General features: G+C 40.9%; 1 long non-coding RNA gene across 4 annotated transcripts in view; it reads right to left on the bottom strand.

The window, feature by feature from the left end:
* LOC117405670 (uncharacterized) overlaps positions 1-22,449 on the bottom strand; it is a 121,690-nt gene that overhangs the window by 53,767 nt on the left and 45,474 nt on the right. For all 4 annotated transcript variants that reach the window (XR_009329300.1, XR_009329299.1, XR_009329301.1 and 1 more), the window contains one exon: positions 7,435-7,480. This is a non-coding gene — a long non-coding RNA (uncharacterized LOC117405670). The remainder of the gene's footprint in view (positions 1-7,434; positions 7,481-22,449) is intronic.

Raw genomic sequence — 22,449 nt, 5'->3', positions numbered from 1 at the left:
TATTCAACGTACAGGCGATCTATCAACTCTTTCTGTATAAAAGTTATTCAACGTACAGGCGATCTACTCCAACAACAACTATAACGTCCTCCTTCAACATTTAAGACACATCTCTCTTATTCTGTGCTTCTTAACTTTGGATCATAATACATGTCTTTCAGCAACCACACCTTTTTGTGCAGCTGCCAAGATACCATTATGTATGAGTTGAACTTTACTGATCGAGTTCCAGCTACATATTCCACTCATCAAGATGATTTCATGGGCAAGATCAAACTGCAGTGCCGCTACAGACTAAGCAATATATTTTAATGAAGGTTAACAGCATGCATACATCACTGAAAAGCAGTTTAACCGCTGAAGTGTGTAACATCACTAGAGACGCTTGTAGAAACAGTACATGCATCTACTGCAGGGGAATGAGAAGGAGAAGTTGGGTATTGTGAGTTGAAATTCAGCTCCCTTATCATTGATGATGGGTTGATTATTTCAGTAGTAGCCTCGGAGTCGATCACATACATTGAGGTGAAGTTGTGATCCACTCACAAGGAAACATCAATTAATCAATTAAAGGATTTTGTTTTCTCATTTGCTTTTCTTTCGTATTTTCAAGTTTTACATTACAACACACAGCACAGACCTGCACCTCACATCAGCACACAGCACAGACCTGCACCTCACATCAGCACACAGCACAGACCTGCACCTCACATCAGCACACAGCACAGACCTGCACCTCACATCAGCACACAGCACAGACCTGTACCTCACATCAGCACACAGCACAGACCTGCACCTCACATCAGCACACAGCACAGACCTGCACCTCACATCAGCACACAGCACAGACCTGCACCTCACATCAACACACAGCACAGACCTGCACCTCACATCAACACACAGCGCAGACCTGTACCTCACATCAGCACACAGCACAGACCTGCACCTCACATCAACACACAGCACAGACCTGCACCTCACATCAGCACACAGCACAGACCTGCACCTCACATCAGCACACAGCACAGACCTGCACCTCACATCAGCACACAGCACAGACCTGCACCTCACATCAGCACACAGCACAGACCTGCACCTCACATCAACACACAGCACAGACCTGCACCTCACATCAACACACAGCACAGACCTGCACCTCACATCAGCACACAGCACAGACCTGCACCTCACATCAGCACACAGCACAGACCTGCACCTCACATCAGCACACAGCACAGACCTGCACCTCACATCAGCACACAGCACAGACCTGCACCTCACATCAGCACACAGCACAGACCTGCACCTCACATCAGCACACAGCACAGACCTGCACCTCACATCAGCACACAGCACAGACCTGCACCTCACATCAACACACAGCACAGACCTGCACCTCACATCAGCACACAGCACAGACCTGCACCTCACATCAGCACACAGCACAGACCTGCACCTCACATCAGCACACAGCACAGACCTGCACCTCACATCAGCACACACCTGCACCTCACATCAGCACACAGCACAGACCTGCACCTCACATCAGCACACAGCACAGACCTGCACCTCACATCAGCACACAGCACAGACCTGCACCTCACATCAGCACACAGCACAGACATGCACCTCACATCAGCACACAGCACAGACCTGCACCTCACATCAGCACACAGCACAGACATGCACCAGATATAAAAAAACCACAATATTTTGAATAAACCCATGTCCGTTCTAGCACCAACAGATACAGTGGTAAAATAATACAAAATGTGACATTCCACAGCAGGGTGAACTTTCAGCAACTCTTTTCCAAGATCATCGTGGGTGAGATCAGATCACTTTCAGCGATTAGGAAGGTCCATCTGCAGCGCTATTGCAAAGTGCAATCCCATGTTCCAGTACAGTGTGCACATGTCAGCTGGGAGCGCTTTCATTTCACAAAAACACACTGATTTCACAGGTCACTGCCATTGCCTGTTAACAAGAAAAGACAGCTGGTGCCTTTTAGGGGAACAAACCAGACTAGCGGAAAAGTGTCCCACTTAAAAATCTGAAAGTATGTGTTAAAACACAGTTAGGAAGCAGACAAACAAACCGACTCAGTGGATTATAATTACTGTCTCTCCAGTGGAGACTGAGGATAGATTTGAAGAATACCAAATAAGAAGCCGTTTATATCTGATTGCTTTCATTCTGAGATGAAACAACTGGTATCCCCACAAATAGTGATCATAACTTTACTGAGAAAGTCTTTGTTTAACAGCACATTGAATAGGCATGTTTGCATGTATTAAAAATAAATAAAAATAAATACAACATTATCATCCAAATTCATGACATGACATCACTCACTTTTCCTCAAATTCATAATGAATCCCAGCTGAATACTACAGGAACAGCACCTGAACATCGTACGCACTTCCTCTGAGTTCTGAAGTAATTCATTTTGAAATCAGCCCTGTTAATTCATGTCGATTTCATACCCTCTTACTTGCCCACCAGGGGATTTTGAGACGTGTTAATTCATGTATGGATGCATGCTTTATACATGTGATCAACATCATGTGTTACAAAGAAACATGGAATGAATACGGGTAATTCAATCCAGATGAATGAACAGAACTCAGAGGACGTGCAGAAGATATTCAGGTGTTATTCCTGTGGGATTCCTGCGGCCGTTATTTAAATTTAAAGGCTGCCACTTTTCACATTTTTGTAAATGTGTCCCGTAACTGCAGTCTCTTGCACTTAAAAAAGAAAGCAATAACTAAACAAATAAAACCTTACTTAATTAACTTGAGTGTCTGGGTTTGGGAGCGGCTAAACAATGAGTAACGAAACCGAAACAAGTAGCGTACAGCACATGTTTACACGGGACACCCTTATTCCATGCCATGGGGTAAGAACAGCAGCGGGACGGGTTCACACACACACACACGCACGCACACATGCACGCATGCACACACACACACTGACACACACACACGCACACACGCACCACGCACGCACGCACAGGGTGCCTGTAAGAACAGCAGCGGGACGGGTTCACACACACATATGTACATGCATACACACACACCCTGACACACACACACGCACACACACGAGCGCACGCACACGCGCACACACACACACACACACACACACACACACACACACACACAGGGTGCCTGTAAGAACAGCTGAAGGACAAGTTCACACACACACACACACACACACACACACACACACACACACACACACACACAGGGTTTATAATGTTTTGTGGTTTGTTTGACCAGACTTTTTTTTATTTTTCTAATTAAGTTTGATTTTGTTTTCTTTTACTACATTTGTCCCAGTAGATGGCAGTAAAAACCACTTTCAGGTAAATTCAGAAGTTAGAACATTGCATTCTGTACCCTGGAGAGCTGTTCTACATAAAGGGAGGCCAGCTGGGATAGTCATAGGTCTGCATTAGCTCTGGAGAACAAATCAAATACATTTACTGCAGTTTGATTGAATTCCACTTTCCATATACAACATGGGGATTGACTGAGTTGACTTCCTCGTGTCTCTCATTGTATTCATACTTAAAAAGGAGGCACAATCATCAGTTAGTATATTTTATAAATATTTAATATCAGCAATTTGTTTGTACGAGAGATGCAGGTGCATTCCACAAAGTCCCTATCAAATCATTCAATGTGCTGTTAATGCACCCAGACTGACTCAGACTGCGAGGGGTTAATACACATTCCACAAAGTCCCTATCAAATCATTCAATGTGCTGTTAATGCACCCAGACTGACTCAGACTGCGAGGGGTTAATACACATTCCACAAAGTCCCTATCAAATCATTCAATGTGCTGTTAATGCACCCAGACTGACTCAGACTGCGAGGGGTTAATACACATTCCACAAAGTCCCTATCAAATCATTCAATGTGCTGTTAATGCACCCAGACTGACTCAGACTGCGAGGGGTTAATACACATTCCACAAAGTCCCTATCAAATCATTCAATGTGCTGTTAATGCACCCAGACTGACTCAGACTGCGAGGGGTTAACACACATTCCACAAAGTCCCTATCAAATCATTCAATGTGCTGTTAATGCACCCAGACTGACTCAGACTGCGAGGGGTTAATACACATTCCACAAAGTCCCTATCAAATCATTCAATGTGCTGTTAATGCACCCAGACTGACTCAGACTGCGAGGGGTTAATACACATTCCACAAAGTCCCTATCAAATCATTCAATGTGCTGTTAATGCACCCAGACTGACTCAGACTGCGAGGGGTTAATACACATTCCACAAAGTTCCTATCAAATCATTCAATGTGCTGTTAATGCACCCAGACTGACTCAGACTGCGAGGGGTTAATACACATTCCACAAAGTCCCTATCAAATCATTCAATGTGCTGTTAATGCACCCAGACTGACTCAGACTGCGAGGGGTTAATACACATTCCACAAAGTCCCTATCAAATCATTCAATGTGCTGTTAATGCACCCAGACTGACTCAGACTGCGAGGGGTTAATACACATTCCACAAAGTCCCTATCAAATCATTCAATGTGCTGTTAATGCACCCAGACTGACTCAGACTGCGAGGGGTTAATACACATTCCACAAAGTCCCTATCAAATCATTCAATGTGCTGTTAATGCACCCAGACTGACTCAGACTGCGAGGGGTTAATACACATTCCACAAAGTCCCTATCAAATCATTCAATGTGCTGTTAATGCACCCAGACTGACTCAGACTGCGAGGGGTTAATACACATTCCACAAAGTCCCTATCAAATCATTCAATGTGCTGTTAATGCACCCAGACTGACTCAGACTGCGAGGGGTTAATACACATTCCACAAAGTCCCTATCAAATCATTCAATGTGCTGTTAATGCACCCAGACTGACTCAGACTGCGAGGGGTTAATACACATTCCACAAAGTCCCTATCAAATCATTCAATGTGCTGTTAATGCACCCAGACTGACTCAGACTGCGAGGGGTTAATACACATTCCACAAAGTCCCTATCAAATCATTCAATGTGCTGTTAATGCACCCAGACTGACTCAGACTGCGAGGGGTTAATACACATTCCACAAAGTCCCTATCAAATCATTCAATGTGCTGTTAATGCACCCAGACTGACTCAGACTGCGAGGGGTTAACACACATTCCACAAAGTCCCTATCAAATCATTCAATGTGCTGTTAATGCACCCAGACTGACTCAGACTGCGAGGGGTTAATACACATTCCACAAAGTCCCTATCAAATCATTCAATGTGCTGTTAATGCACCCAGACTGACTCAGACTGCGAGGGGTTAACACACATTCCACAAAGTCCCTATCAAATCATTCAATGTGCTGTTAATGCACCCAGACTGACTCAGACTGCGAGGGGTTAATACACATTCCACAAAGTCCCTATCAAATCATTCAATGTGCTGTTAATGCACCCAGACTGACTCAGACTGCGAGGGGTTAATACACATTCCAGCGGCTCTGGGATTCGGATCCTTTCCAAACTCTGCAAACACGTTTCTTCATATTACAAACCCACGTCTAAAGGTGAGCTGTTTATACTTTGTTAATTACCGGTAATTACTTAAACATAACCGTATGTGCAAACAGGTTCCTGCAACCAAAACCTATAGCTATAGCAGAGACAGAAAACAAAAACACATGCAACAGATTTGCAGTAAATACCCTTTAAGAATCTAGCCCAATACAAACATTCCTGTTTCCTGCAGGAATCCGGCCTGCTTGCACATTATTATTCATGACAATGAAAGACAGGAATCATACGGGACATTTCTGAAAGATATATAACTAATTAACCCATGAGAGTGTGAGGACCAAATTCATTTTTCTTTGAAAATAAATCACAACACAAGCTGCATTTTTGTGATTTGATATATTCAATTTAGACTTCACTTTTGCGGTTAGCAAAATTAGAGTAAGCTATCGTAACAAATAATATAATTAAAGAGGACATTAAAATAACAGGTAGATGGCAGGTAAAAATGCTCCAAGAAATTACAAAGTAGCCTGTCCGCAAACAAGGACAATGGCCCTTACTGGGTTAATACAGCATTTGCTTGGATACTAAGCTTATTTGAAAATTAACGCTGTTGCGTTCTGACCAGCTCTTTTATAGGAGGGGTGCTGTAGACAGTGAACTGCATACACGAAGCCCAACTATAGGAGAGGAGCTGCACTTCTGAAGAGATTTCAAACTGCAGCCCACATCACACAACACAACAAGCAGATCAGAACAGCATGTGTTTTGATGAGCAAAAACTAAACTGTTTTCTCAGCCCTTTAAGAGACTGAACTGTTTCCTCACCCCCTAAGAGGATGGCTGCTTGCCAAGCATACAGAACATTACAAAGCCGCAGTTTAGCAGTTTCTAACGGCAGTAAAACCCGGATACCTGGGTAGCTGACCTTGTCAGTACAATAAAACCCTGATACCTGGGTAGCTGACCTTGTCAGTACAATAAAACCCTGATACCTGGGTAGCTGACCTTGTCAGTACAATAAAACCCTGATACCTGGGTAGCTGACCTTGTCAGTACAATAAAACCCTGATACCTGGGTAGCTGACCTTGTCAGTACAATAAAACCCTGATACCTGGGTAGCTGACCTTGTCAGTACAATAAAACCCTGATACCTGGGTAGCTGACCTTGTCAGTAAGGTAGAGCCCTTGCCTTCCCAACCCCATCAACTACCAGACAGCAAAGCCCTCTAATCAGGAACACACTGATGCTGGTCAATCCACACAGTGTATAAGAACTGATATGCAACAATCCAAGTATGATAATATGGGGATGACTACTAAAAAAAAAAACCCAGGGGGCTCCCGAGTGGCGCATCCAGTAAAAGCACTCGCGTATAGTGCAGGATGCGCCCTATTGCCTGGAAGTCACCGGTTCGAGTCCAGGCTATTCCTTTGCCGTCCGAGGAGCTCCCAGGGGGCTGAGCGCTGCCCTGGGGGAGGGAGGGTTAGGTCGGCCAGGGTGTCCTCGGCTCACCACGCACTAGCGACCCCTGTGGTCTGGCCGGGCGCCTGCGGTCTTGCCTGTAAGCTGCCCAGGGCTGCGTTGTCCTCTGGCGCTGTAGCTCTGGGTGGCTGCATGGTGAGTCTGCAGTGTGTAAAAAAGCGGGCGGCTGACACCACACGCTTCAGAGGACAGCGTGTGTTCATCTTCGCCGCTCCCGAGTCAGCGCAGGGGTGGTAGCGGTGAGCTGAGCTAAACAAAATAATTGGACACTACTAAATTGGGGAGAAAACAACAAAAAACGAATTGGCGACTACTACATTTAAAATAAATTAATTAATTAATTTAAAAAAAAAACAACACTAGAATTAAAAGGTAAGGACTTTAAGGGTTGTGGTGGCTTTAGCCAAAAGTTTACACTTACCATACAAGGGTCAGGTGAATCCAGTCAATTTTTCAGTGTTGTCCTTCTGAAAGAAAGAAGCAGATCTGTCATTACATGAACCCAAAGAAACGACTGAAACACGACTGGCTATTTGAAAGAAGCAGATCTGTCATTGCATATACCCAAAGAAACGACTGAAACACGACTGGCTATTTGAAAGAAGCAGATCTGTCATTACATGAACCCAAAGAAATGACTGAAACACGACAAGCTATTTGAAAGAAGCAGATCTGTCATTTCATGAACCCAAAGAAATGACTGAAACACGACTGGCTATTTGAAAGAAGCAGATCTGTCATTTCATGAACCCAAAGAAATGACTGAAACACGACTGGCTATTTGAAAGAAGCAGATCTGTCCTTACATAAACCTAAAGAAATGACTGAAACACGACTGGCTATTTGAAAGAAGCAGATCTGTCATTACATAAACCTAAAGAAATGACTGAAACACGACTGGCTATTTGAAAGAAGCAGATCTGTCATTGCATATACCCAAAGAAACGACTGAAACACGACTGGCTATTTGTTTTCCTTTATTATTGTCTAGTTATTTTCTTTTGGTAAGTCTAAGGCTGGGTCTCACTGATTGGTCTCAACACTAAAACAAACTCAAAAAAATACAAAGCAATCATACAGCGAAAGCATAGCGGAGTGTAATAAAACATAGTGAAAGCAAGGGTAAGCATTGTAATGCACAGAGAGGTACGGTGAAGCATGTTAAAAACATGGCAAACCTGGCTAGTAAGGGAAATGCATACTACAACATGGGAAAAGCATGGGGGGAAAACTGCAAAATCACAGTGCAAATTTACCATGGTTAACGTTTATAAGCGACAATACAATGCAACAATTGGAGGTGCCCAATATGTTACATTGGTAGAAAGGCACAGCAAGTCTCTCTACAACACCCTGAGGATCTCTGCACACGACACATCACCACGGCCTCTCCTTGAAAACTACTGGAGCAAAAAATAAAAAGGCTAAATCTGAACAAATACCAGCTACAACACAGTATGTGCAGCTGCAACACTCTGTGTCTTTGCATGCTGTTTACAGCTGTCATGAATGAGGATTATGGGTTGATTCAATGACTTCAATGTTAAAAGATGATGTTAGAAGTGAAATTACGGGTAGCAGTGTTTATTTTGTTGCTTGTTTTGTTCACTTGCTTTAGCGCTGTGGCACACACTCTCAATCAATCAGTCTCTAAATGCAAACAGTCTTTTCAGCAGCACACCGGGGGTTGCTTAGTACACTGCAGCGGATCGCTCAGACACTTTGAACAAGGAGAGCACAGTGATCCCGGTATGGGACTGGGGGATTAGAGCCTCACTGGCTGTAATGCTTTACCCATGAGAGAGTCTGGCCAGGGAGTTGCTTCTTGTCTCTTTGTAATACTGTATATGTACATGTGCATATATATATATATATATATATATATATATATATATATATATATATATATATATATATATATATATATACATACAGACGTGCTCAAATTTGTTGGTACCCCTCCACAAAAAACGAAGAATGCACAATCTCTGAAATAACTTGAAACTGATAAAAGTAATTGGCATCCACCATTGTTTATTCCATATTTAATAGAAATCAGACTTTGCTTTTGATTTTTTATTCAACATAATATTGTAAATAAGAAAACAAATGAAAATGGCATGGACAAAAATGATGGGACTGCTAACCTAATATTTTGTTGCACAACCTTTAGAGGCAATCACTGCAATCAAACGTTTTCTGTAGCTCTCAATGAGACTTCTGCACCTGTTAACAGGTAGTTTGGCCCACTCTTCCTGAGCAAACTGCTCCAGCTGTCTCAGGTTTGATGGGTGCCTTCTCCAGACTGCAAGTTTCAGCTCTTTCCATAGATGTTCGATAGGATTCAGATCAGGACTCATAGAAGGCCACTTCAGAATAGTCCAATGTTTTGTTCTTATCCATTCTTGGGTGCTTTTAGCTGTGTGTTTTGGGTCATTATCCTGTTGGAAGACCCATGACCTGCGACTGATACAGAGCTTTCTGACACTGGGCAGTACGTTTCGCTCCAGAATGCCTTGATCATTCTTGAGATTTCATTTTGCCCTGCACAGATTCAAGGCACCCTGTGCCAGGCACAGCAAAGCAGCCCCAAAACATAACTGAGCCTCCTCCATGTTTCACTGTAGGTATGGTGTTCTTTTCTTTGAAAGCTTCATTTTTTCGTCTGTGAACATAGAGCTGATGTGACTTGCCAAAAAGCTCCAGTTTTGACTCATCTGTCCAATGGACATTCTCCCAGAAGGATTGTGGCTTGTCAGTATGCATTTTAGCAAATTCCAGTCTGGCTTTTTTATGTTTTTCTTTCAAAAGTGGAGTCCTCCTGGGTCTTCTTCCATGGAGCCCACTTTTGCTCAAAAAGCGACGGATGGTGCGATCAGAAACTGACGTACCTTCACCTTGGAGTTCAGCTTGTATCTCTTTGGCAGTTATCCTTGGTTCTTTTTCTACCATTTGCACTATCCTTCTGTTCACTCTGGGGTCGATTTTCCTCTTGCGGCCGCGCCCAGGGAGGTTGGCTACAGTTCCATGGACCTTAAACTTCTTAATAATATTTGCAACTGTTGTCACAGGAACATCAAGCTGCTTGGAGATGGTCTTGTAGCCTTTACCTTTACCATGCTTGTCTATTATTTTCTTTCTGATCTCCTCAGACAACTCTCTCCTTTGCTTTCTCTGGTCCATGTTCAGTGTGGTGCACACAATGATACCAAACAGCACAGTGACTACTTTTCTCCATTTAAATAGGCTGAATGACTGATTACAAGATTGGAGACATGTGTGATACCAATTAAAGAAACTAATTAGTTTGAAATATCACTATAATCCAATTATTTATTACCTTTTCTAAGGGGTACCAACAAATGTGTCCAGGCCATTTTAGAATATCTTTGTAGAATAAGCAATAATTCATCTCTTTTCACAGCTTCTTTGCTTTATTCTATGACATACCAAAGGCATGCAAGTATACATGATAAAATAGCTTTTAATTTCATCACTTTTCAGGAGGAATGAAGCATTATTTCAATGAGCTGTAAGGGTACCAACAAATTTGAGCACGTCTGTATATATAAAACAACACCGAGAACCATGTGAACTGGTGGCAGACTAATTGCCTATCTGGCTTCTTTGTTAGTTTACCACTATCACTGATCACTCCTCTACATATGCTTTCACAATTGTTTTAAAACTGTGTCGCCTTTATTCTTAACACCCATTGTCCTATTCATGCCAGCAGGACAATCACTTTAGCTGAAGCTTGTGTGACTATCCTTTTGTACAGGCAAGTGTGTCCTAATGGGTTAAACTGCCCCCCACCAAGCCTGTGATGCTAGGGGCTGATAGCTGGGTCTGTTCCCCTTGTTGGGTAAGTGCTGTGTTTGAATAAATCACAAGGGTTCTTTACCAGCTGCAAAACAAAAGCAGAAGTTAATTGAAGGTCTTTGCCCTGACATGCAAAAGCTGGCCACTGTTTCTGCCTTCGAGTGATACTATCCTGCCCGCTCTGCAAGAGTTTCAATTTCACAGCAGCATTTCATTTTTTGGAATTGTCACTACATAGCCGCACGCTCTACATCTATCATTGTTTTGCTGGTTTTCGTCACACAGTCTTGTCCATTTATTAACTGGGCCACTGCTCCCAAACTTTCCCCAGTAAAGCAATGTTCTCAGTGTCACATATATTGAAGTATCCATGCAGAGGGTCCTCATAACCGCATAATAATCGCACAGTACCTGAAACGCTAAAAGATATGTAGAAAATCAAGAGATTATCGGATTCTAGTGAAAAGCAAGCCGAACAGTCTGTAGGAGGCTAGGAGTGTGTGAGTAAAGGCTTGGTGAAGATCAGTGCAAAACCAAGCCAGTTATCCTGTTAACCATGTCCAGTGTGACAGGCAGGCAGGCAGACAGACAGGCAGACGGGCGAACGGGGAAACGGGGGGTCCCCATTTTTGGATCGAGGAACCTAAAAACAATGCTGGTGTTGTCGTTTAAACACCCCTGACAGGTGGAAAACACAGAAACAAAAAGAACATCAAAACCAGTGCCATTCTCTTTTGAAATAAATCACGACTGGACACAGAGCACAGGAGGGGGCAAGAAGTGAGAATGTTGATAAAAAATATAAGACAGCGCGTTCTCTATGATGCTTTAATCTGCAACTGCCACCTATTAATCTGACTGTCCTTTGTCCAGCTGCTGTGCAGAATCAATGTCGTACCTGTGATGGATTCGGAGGGTGTGAAAGCAGCAGTAGCTGCAGCATTCTCTTCATGAGGTTGATAACCCCGGGCAGGGTTATTACATATCTGTGGGAAGGGTGCTGTGGAGACACTGGCTATCCTTGGGTCTACAGTCACATTAACCAGCTCTGAAACACGTACTCACTTCAAACACCAGCGATGGGCAACAAGCAACAAACAGCGGAGCAGTCACTGTCCTGTGACTGTGCAGGAACGGTGTGGTCAATCTGTTCCACTGCAGTGCTGTACAGGTGAATGAAGTGGTTTATAAAGAGCTCTGTGACTGTGCAGGAACGGTGTGGTCAATCTGTTCCACTGCAGTGCTGTACAGGTGAATGAAGTGGTTTATAAAGAGCTCTGTGACTGTGCAGGAACAGTGTGGTCAATCTGTTCCACTGCAGTGCTGTACAGGTGAATGAAGTGGTTTATAAAGAGCTCTGTGACTGTGCAGGAACGGTGTGGTCAATCTGTTCCACTGCAGTGCTGTACAGGTGAATGAAGTGATAACATCTTCACGGCTCACTTCAGATAAAACATTTCCGTTCTGGGGGGGGAGGGGGAGTGTGAAAAGGGAACACTGCTGACAGCTGCCCTTGTGTCAAATATCAGGACAAATGAACAGGACACGTTTTTTTTAAAAGGGTAGCTGCTACTGTATATATACTGTGTGTGCAAGTACAGTGGAAACCAACTGGAAATGTCAAGATGTAAATTCATAAAGGTTGTGCGACACACAGCATGAGAATGCAGCCCCCACCCTACTGTGTAGTGTGGCTGTGAAATCCTAACTCCCACCCCACTGTGCAGTGTGGCTGTGAAATGCTAACTCCCACCCCACTGTGCAGTGTGGCTGTGAAATGCTAACTCCCACCCCACTGTGCAGTGTGGCTGTGAAATGCTAACACTGCAATACACTGCAATATTAGATCATAGGTTTTGGGGGGCTTGTCATGTGTTAACAGCGCACTTGAGGTCTGTTTTATTATTATTATTATTATTATTATTTGTTTCTTAGCAGATGCCCTTATCCAGGGCGACTTACAATTTTTACAAGATATCACATTATTTTACATACAATTACCCATTTATACAGTTGGGTTTTTACTGGAGCAATCTAGGTAAAGTACCTTGCTCAAGGGTACAGCAGCAGTGTCCCCTACCAGGGATTGAACCCACGACCCTCCGGTCAAGAGTCCAAAGCCCTAACCACTACTCCACACTGCTGTTTTAATTCACTTTTAAGCTTGGAAAAAAAAAACATTTGGGGAAAGAATATAAATTTGACAAAAGCTGTTCAAATCAGAAGCAGGAAGGTATTTATTACAGTTGAAATTCCAGCACTGGCCAGCATTGTTTTTCCTGGTGAGAGCTGCTAGTTGTGTATTCCTGTATATACCAGTGGTGTCTCCAGTAAGAGACTGCAGAATTGTGAACTGAATGAGACCTCTTGGGTGATAAGAGTGTCCAAGGTCAGGGGCATGGCAAGGACGGACAGCTAGCTCTGATAACAAGACTACAGTACTTTACAGCAATCCCCTCCATTCTCGGCTCGGAGGTTGCTTTATATATGTGCAGGCAGACCATGTGACCTACAGTCACTAGGTACCAACAGCCTACCTTTCTTAAATGCTTTAGCACAGGGCTTAGAAAAGCAGATCACAAAGTAAAAACAATAACAAGCAGTGAAAAAAAAAGATCTTTAAGGTCTGTTTTAATTCACTTTTAAGTCCCCTTAGCCCTTTAGAACAGGGCTAAGGGGACTAGCGGGTAAATTAAAACATGTGAAGGAAGACAGAGGCTCGTGAGAGAGGAGTGGAGTGGAGTGCCCCAGGGCTGCACAGCAGGTCACCGGCTGAGCCGGCAATTAAAAACAGGACCTCCCTGATCCGAGTCCTGGGATCTACACCCTGGCCACTGAGAATGCTTACGTTCTCTTTAGGGAGAGCAGACAGTGGAGAAGGACAAAACAAAACTGACACAGGCTGAAGAACCCCTTAACACCCGGCAAGACGACTTCTTATAACACCCCGACTGCCACAGATCACAAAGCTGAGCAAAACGGAGGCCACGACCAAAGACAGGGCAACCAACCATCACTTACCCCGAGACAGGGCAACCAACCATCACTTACCCCCTGAGACAGGGCAACCAACCATCACTTACCCCCTGAGACAGGGCAACCAACCATCACTTACCCCCTGAGACAGGGCAACCAACCATCACTTACCCCCTGAGACAGGGCAACCAACCATCACTTACCCCCTGAGACAGGGCAACCAACCATCACTTACCCCCGATCCATGAAAAATAACCAGCCGCTCACTTGAGACGGCTGCAGCGCTACCATTAAAAAGGAAATCTGCAAATAAAACCAGCTCATTAAGTTAAAAAACTATTAGCTATTCAAAAAAAAAAAATCATTCCTATCTTTAATGTCATTATATGCATAGTGTTCAAAGATTTACTTCCAGGTTTTTAATGCAATTAAACACGTGTGTGTTCTGAAATAATAAAAATCCAGCAAATATGTGACAGACAGACAGAGAGACGGACACGTTAACAACATGTCACACTGTTTGTACATTCAAGGCCTCTGATGGCATGAGCCAATATGCTTCATATCTAACTGACCGAACACCAAATAACACAAATAACAAGCTTTCTTTTTCTAGTGAACATCCGGATAAAGTATTCTCACAAGACCATCAGGAAACCTGCTGTCTCTTTAACAAAGTGACACCCAGAAGATTGGCATTTGCAATTACAGAGCGAATTCCGTCTTAGTCCGTGGTTTTCTGGTTTAATTTGTAACAAACTCTATACAGCAGATGCATAGTTTAACAAACACAAATCTGACTTTAATTTGAAGAGAACGTCAAATGCAACCCCCGCTGCTTCAAACAATATGAAATCAGAGGAAGAGCCCTTCTTCACACCCAGATGCTTTATCTGTGTGTCTTTTTAAAGACACTTCATTCTTCTCCTCATATCTATATATGACATGTCCAGAAACGTCTCGAGCTACGATCAATTTCTAATCACATTACAGGAATCATCCAGGAGGTTCTGATCACGGGTTCTGATTTCAAATTCTCAGATTCTGAAGATGCCGTGGAAAGGTGTTCAGAGACGCTCCTTTAGCACTTTCACTTGCAGTAATTACAAACATAAAAATACAAATTCACTCCTTCACTGGAGTGATAAATAAATCTGGATTTACGCCCCCACCCCTGATTATTTATGAACAGATACTCATGGTATCATGCTTGAGGTCTTTTAGTTGTTGTTTCTATTTTATCAAACCAAAGCTATTAGCGAAGGCAGCTTATATGACCCCAGTTCTTTTCAATGATAAAGCATTCTTATTACCCGCTCCCCTCACTACACACTGCTTCCTTTGTATTCGAATCTTTGCTTTGTCTTTATGAAGCCCGTCTCAGGCCCCCGGCTCTCTGAATGCCCAGAGCAGAAGGCAGGACAGTGCAGCCAAAGGTTTTCCCACGACTCCTAAGGAAAGCCACTCTTTTAGTGCAGAGCTATCCTGCTGCCATCTGCTAGCTTGAGATTCTCTCTGCGGTGCAGGGGAGAGGCATCAGCTGCGGCAACGAATGAAAAATTCCAGCACAATAAAAAAAAAAACAAAAAAAAAAAAAAACTCTCAAAACCGTTTTCTAATGAATCGGTGCTCAGCGCAAATTGTTTAATCATCAAGACGAACCCCCCTTTTTATATTTTTTATAGAAATATCAAGGTTAGCGCTGCAAGCGAGTCGAATCCGTACCCGGCACACACTCTCACTCCCTGCTCACAGGACTGCAGCCCATTGAAATGTCAATGCGCATTTACTGGGGAAAGCATTTGATATAATGGTCACTGCAAATTCTTTTGTTCACGAGATTAAAATATGACATACACCCCGCTTGTTTCCCATCTGTGACAGCCATACCGAAAAAATAAATAAATACAAAAACCTTTAAAGTTCCCCTTAACTGCACCAACGGAATGGGTGCAAATGTGCAAACCACAGTGAATATAACATTAATTATTATTATTATTATTATTATTATTATTATTATTATTATTATTATTATTATTATTATTATTTTATTTCTTAGCAGATGCCCTTATCCAGGGCGACTTACAGTCGTAAACAAAAATACATTTCAAGAATTACTATAATTATAGTACTTTACTCATCTTTCACTGGCAGTCTAAATGCAACACGATTCAGTATGCTATTTGCTAGAGCTGTTAAAAAAAAAAAATTAAAAATCACTGCAACAAATATTTTTTTCCTCACACAATTAGATTTAAAACATTTGGTCATGCTGCAAAATGATAATGTTGAATTGCGATGTGGTGGTTGGATCGGACCACGTTCCGGTCATTCTGATACAAGAAGGAAGTCTTGCTGTCGTAAAGATAGAAGTGACTTTCCTTGTATTTCCACAGCTTTACAGAATAATACAAAATGAACAGGATACAGATTTTAAAAGGGTAGTTAACACAGCGCGTACCTAAAAAAACAAAACAAGAAAGAAGCGAGGAGAAAGAGGTTAGGCAGCTAGAAATGAAGCTCTTTCACGCTCTGTCAAACTAATAATACGGCCTGGAAGTTGAAAGCAAGTCTAAATCCCAATTAAAAAGGCATTCCCACCGAAGTGACTTTTAACAAAAGGGTTTTCTGGCCCTGCAACAGAAAACTTGACCCCTGACCTTTCTCTATCCGACAAACAATAGTTGCGGGTTTCGTAGAGCAAACAAATCAAAAATATTCAGCGCCGCTCTCAATTTGAATAATTTTTTTTTTAATAAAAATGCCCCCGCACTTAATATGACAGAAGTTGTTCTGAAATAACTAGCAGTGTGTTTCGGAGCAGTCATGTGACTCTCTCTCTCTCTCACTCTGAAAGAAGCGGTCTGCCGTGGGTAGTGTCCCAAGCTGCCTGTGCTCAGGATGCATGACATTGCTGTGAGGGAGCATGAGAACAGAACCTCTTCAATAGCCCGCTCCTCATACTCGGATGTAACCATGGAAGCAGATGCTTGTTCTGCTCGCCCCTGCTTACCTCCTCATTGTAAAGAGGGCGCGCCTCGGCTTGTCTTCATCGTCAGCGAACTTGCCTCCTCTTCAAAGGCAGCGCTGCAGCAGGTCACTGGTCTAGACTGCTTGCACAGTCCAGAGAGCAGCCCTGAAGTAACCCCCTTTGCTGTGTCCGAGCCACACCACCAGCCGCGCGACTGCAGACTGTGGGGGACACTGGAGATCTGGATTTGAAAGGAAGTCCGTCCGATTCTGCCATTGTGCCTTTTCAGTCATCGATTGAATGAATATCGACCCTTCTGTCGTTGCATGTGTGAAACAGATCGCTTACCAAGCACTTTTCCACCTAAACCTGTGTTGAGGGCCAAAATGTCTCTCTTTTTACATTTTTTTTTTATTTGTAAGCAATTTTCATTACAGTTTATTCATTTCTTTCTTTTTTTTTTTGTTAATCACCTCACTGGATTAAAGACAAACAAACAAACAAACAAAAAAAAATCTTCTTTTAAACTGACAGCCTGATGGTAAAATATGATTTCACTGCTGCTGCTTGCTAAAGGATTATTGCAATCTTTTAAAAGATTTTTTGGGTGACTTTTTGTGTGAAATTTATCACATCCTAATTATGTTTTATAAACCAAGTGTCAAGGTAAATACTTTTATGAAGCATTTCTCACTACTCGTAAAGCAACAAGTCTTAAAACTTAACACAATAAATAGTGCTTAAGACCTAAGGATGCCGAGAATGAAACATGGATTGCAGTGACTGTCAGAGACGAATTATTATAAATCAGAGATTCATTATCACAGCATGTTTATGTAAAGTACTGTATTTTATAAATATGACAGAAGTATGTTGAAAAAATATTGTTCTTAAAAAAAAAAAAAGCTTAGAATTTTACATTCCTGCTTAAAAAAAAATTATACAGTTTTTTTTAAAGCAAGCCTGTAAAAAGAACCAAATATATTTACCAGTTATAGACAATGATAGACAATGCAAATGTCAAAACATGGGACTTGTATAATACCAGACGACACAAAATACAAAAACACAACCACTGCAAAAAACAAAACAAGACCAAAGCAAATCCCGTTTCAGCATGTTTAGTGGGCAGTGAGGTCAGGTAGCAGGAAAGGGATTTTGGGACGAAAGCCCAAGTTCACCCGGAACAGTTAATAAACCCCAATGCCTGCTATAATATAATGATCTGTGTCATCTTTATGAAAAGTGTACCGCGTACCAAAATCATTGGAAAGAACCCTCAAAGCCAAAAACACGTCTAGAAAACCTGGCAGTGCAACAACGCGAAAAACAACATTTCAAAATAACTGGAACTGATACAACAAAACAGAACAATGAGCTTCTGTCTGTTCATCTGCACTTCTCAATGCAAGACATATCTGGACCATCAGGACACTGATAGCTGAGACACGATGTACCATATATATGTGTGTGTGTGTGTGTGTGTGTCTGGAGTCTGTGTGTGTGTGTGTGTGTGTGTGTGCTGATCAGTGGAGGCTGTACACGTATCTGTCCACGGCAGCGGGTTCCACTAAACCCTAATCTCAGACTTCAAGGCATTGCTGTTTTATTTAATTGCAATGGGCAGAGGGGGAGGCGCAGAAGAGAACAGAGAGGGCTCTTTTCATCCTGAAAGTGGAGCAGGAGGAGGATTGCTACGGGCAGCAGTCTGAATGACCTGATCTTTATTAAAATAAGGGAGGATATAGACTTCAGCATGCTGCTCTGCAGACCCACTGGACTTCCTCTCCCTCGCTCTCCACACACACACACACACACACATATACATATATAAATAGGAAGAACTTGGGATCTGCACATTTAATGCATGAAGATATAAAAGCTTAGGCTGTGCTTGGTTTTCTACAAATATTTTAACTCTGTGTTGCACAAATTATACATCCACATTTACAATCTGTAAATATTACTGCATTCGTTTTTATGATGTATTTTTATTACCCTGCTTGTTATATTCTACTATTTCTATCATCTGTATACACTGTTTTTTTCTATTAAAATCTCTACTATTTTAACCTGCATTTTCATGTCAGTTCATGAACTGCATGTGTGCTTAATTGTCATGCAGTCTGATTAAATATTTAGATGTGCATTATAAAAGTATTATTAAGTATTACAATATTTAAGTAGCAGGGCATCATTTTACAGTGTGGAAACTGGTGATAAAAAATCAACAACAAATATACATATAAAACTCTCCATCAGTTGAATTTGTTAATTGTTGAGTTTAATACAGCTTGCTTCTTTTGCAGTGGCTCCCTTTAAAAGAGAAAGCAATGCAGTGCATGACAGACGTGTTCAAATACAATTAAGATTCACATAAAGGTTAATGCAGGTTGAACAGCTAGCAGTAAACACATGTGCATTTAAAGAGATGAATACGAGCATCATATTTAAAGCAGACAATCCTTATTTATTTCTAAATTAATTAATTTGTTACTATTCTATAAACAGAAGCAGTAACATGTAAGATTAATTTTAGGGTTAGCAGGTATTTTATTTAATTTAATTTTATCCAGAACGGCCGTCCACAAAAGCAAACAACAGCATTTCAAATAACAGCGATACCACGAGCCACTCTAATTGAAATGCTTGGACACTTTTTGTCATTTCTGGAATGACCTGCTTTCATCTCCCTTTATCTACAATTAGAAACAATATTAATAATAATAATAATAATAATAATAATAATAATAATAATAATAATACTACTGATAATAATAATAATAATAATAATAATAATAATAATAATAATAATAATAATAATACTGATAATAATAATAATAATAATAATAATAATAATAATAATAATAATCATAATACTACTACTGATAATAATAATAATAATAATAATAATAATAATAATAATAATAATAATAATAATAATAATACTACTACTACTGATAATAATAATAATAATAATAATACTGATAATAATAATAATAATAATAATAATAATAATAATACTAATACTAATACTAATAATACTAATAATAATAATAATAATAATAATAATAATAATAATAATAATATTCTTTTTTTAAATACATAGCATAGCCTTCTGTAGTTCTTTGAAATATATTTCCAAATGGAACAATACCAATAGCAGACAATGGTTAACATCTCCAAGTCTACAGTAAATTGTACTGTCAGCACGTTCGTAAGAGTGTGACTTCGTTCTAAAATGATATTGTCATCTATAATCACTGCAGAAAACCTTGGCACTCAAAAACACTGCACGAGGATATTCAAATGATTTATGAAAATGCAAGCGTGGGTCTTACAAGGCTCTCATCCTGAAACACATGCACTGAGACTCTCTCTTTCTATATATATATCTACATGAGGAAACATGGTTCAAATGGGTTGAATAGCTCTGCCACACACAGCTCTGTTTTTGTGTGCATTCTGTCCATGGTTACGCGCCCCCTCAAAGGTTAACTCATTAACGCCACGGTCCTCATTTGTCATTTTTAACTGGCATCATCTACCTGTTACTTACATTTCTTCTTTAATTATATTGTAATGATAACGTACCCTCATTTTGTTAACCGCAATTGCCAAGTCTAGTTGCAGTGTATCAAATGAGACAAATAAAAGCTTGTGTTCTGATTTAAAAAAAAGACCCACACCATTTCACAGCAAGGACAGACTAAAATCACAACATACACATTTAGATATTAATCAATCCTACTGAATTGTTTTTTAGAAAACATTTGTGCAAGAATGCTTTTTCCTGCAGCAGAATGTTTTAATCTGAAGTTTATTTTTTACAGGCACAAAACCAATAGTTCAGTTTCTTCTTTTCATTTTGACGACACATGAAATCACTTGCAGAACAGTAAAATGCTTGCGTTGGGGAACAAACAGAACGACAGCTTTTTTATTACAACATTTCACACCCTATCAAAAGCATTGAAACAACGTCCAGCCCTGTGGTTTTATTAATTTGTTTCTAAAATACAATTGGTATCTTTTTAGAAGCCATCTGATAATTAAATCTAATTCAACTATTTATTCTCAAAACAATACCTACTTCAAAACAAGTTTAAAAAATGAACACACATATATATATATGGGACAAAAATATACAGATCTCAAACAGAGAAGAAAACCAATGCCTTGTCCCTTTACAGTGTATTATATAGATCCATTTATCATTCTTGCACCCTTGAGCAAAGCCATGCAGTGTCAGGTTTAATTACAATCTCTTTAGTTTTTTAGGTTTGAAACCTGCTATGACATGCAAACATGCTTTTAAATGCCCTTATAATAATTCACTTGATTAAAAACCTTCCAAATATTGTGTTGAAATTTGTATCATGAAACAAATGTGTTGGTGGATCCCTCAAGTTTATATCTCCATTGATCTTTTTAGCACCAATTTCTATACAGTGTATTGATCGATGTATCTGTATTTGCCCCGGAGCAAAGGTGCAGTGAAAAAAGAGCGCTATCAAATAATAATTCACAGTATAGAAATGACACGGGAACAGCGACATTAAAAGGAAAAGTAGTTCTAAAAGGAATAAAACACTGAGCATGTTTTATTTTATTTGAAAATAAATCTTACAAGGTGCTTCTACTTAAAACATTTTTGTTTTACAAGGATGCCTAAAAATGCATCCAAACATGCCAGAACCCACGGCAAGCCAGTACAACAGGCAATAGAAAATAGCAACAAACCAAAACAGTAAAAAGTAATAGAGAACTTATAGGCGGGGCGGATAACTCACAGACATGAAGCTTTCTAGACTGGTAATCCTTTTCTTTCACCTCTTGAATGGATATGAATTACTACAGCACAAGAATACCAGGCAGTGTAAAGGGGCGCAACCGTACAATTCGATTAAAAGAAAAAAAAAGAAAAAAGGGACATCTGTTGTAACCAGGGCTGTGTGAGAGGAAATCTACAGCGCGCTTTATTTGATATCTGTTTCACTTCTTGTCTGGAGCCACAGAAGCATTTCAGTGTGTCTGAACCCAGATTCAGGTGACACCATGAATGTGAGAAGCGAGGGGGCTTTGATTTGTGAAGACCAGCCGGATCAGAGTGGAAACCAACCTCCACACACAGTGCGAGAACAAAAGCTTCAAACGGAGGCAGGCACCGTGCAGGCTCAATGTCTGAGCGCTTCCTGGGAATTGTTCAGCTCCAAACGCGCGACACCAAGCAGCGCTTTGAAAGATCCCAGGAAGCAGACGCAAGGAACGCGCTCCGCTTCCACACAGGTATTTATATACTGTGTACTGAAGACAGATCACTGTATCAACTGGACAAAGAACATATTATATTATAGCTCCCAAATTCATAGCTCACAATGATAGGGGTATGCAGCTGACACCTAGCTCTCTGCCACCTACCAAAGTGAAATACACAGAATCTCACGTTCATGTAAACACAGTCGCAAAGCTGTTTATTACAAATCATCATTGGCAACATTATATATATATATATATATATATCGTAAAACAAATAAGAATCCATTTAGTCTACCAGCAAGACCCTGATTTAGCTAATATCTGATTTGTAAACCTCTCATTTAGATCAGGGTTTTTTGCCAGCCTTCTGCATTATAATATAAAACAACACATTACTGGAAACGTTTA

This window comes from Acipenser ruthenus, chromosome 8, assembly GCF_902713425.1.
Source record: "Acipenser ruthenus chromosome 8, fAciRut3.2 maternal haplotype, whole genome shotgun sequence".
In the NCBI taxonomy this organism is placed as follows: domain Eukaryota; kingdom Metazoa; phylum Chordata; class Actinopteri; order Acipenseriformes; family Acipenseridae; genus Acipenser; species Acipenser ruthenus.
This window is presented reverse-complemented; position numbering and strand designations above follow the sequence as displayed.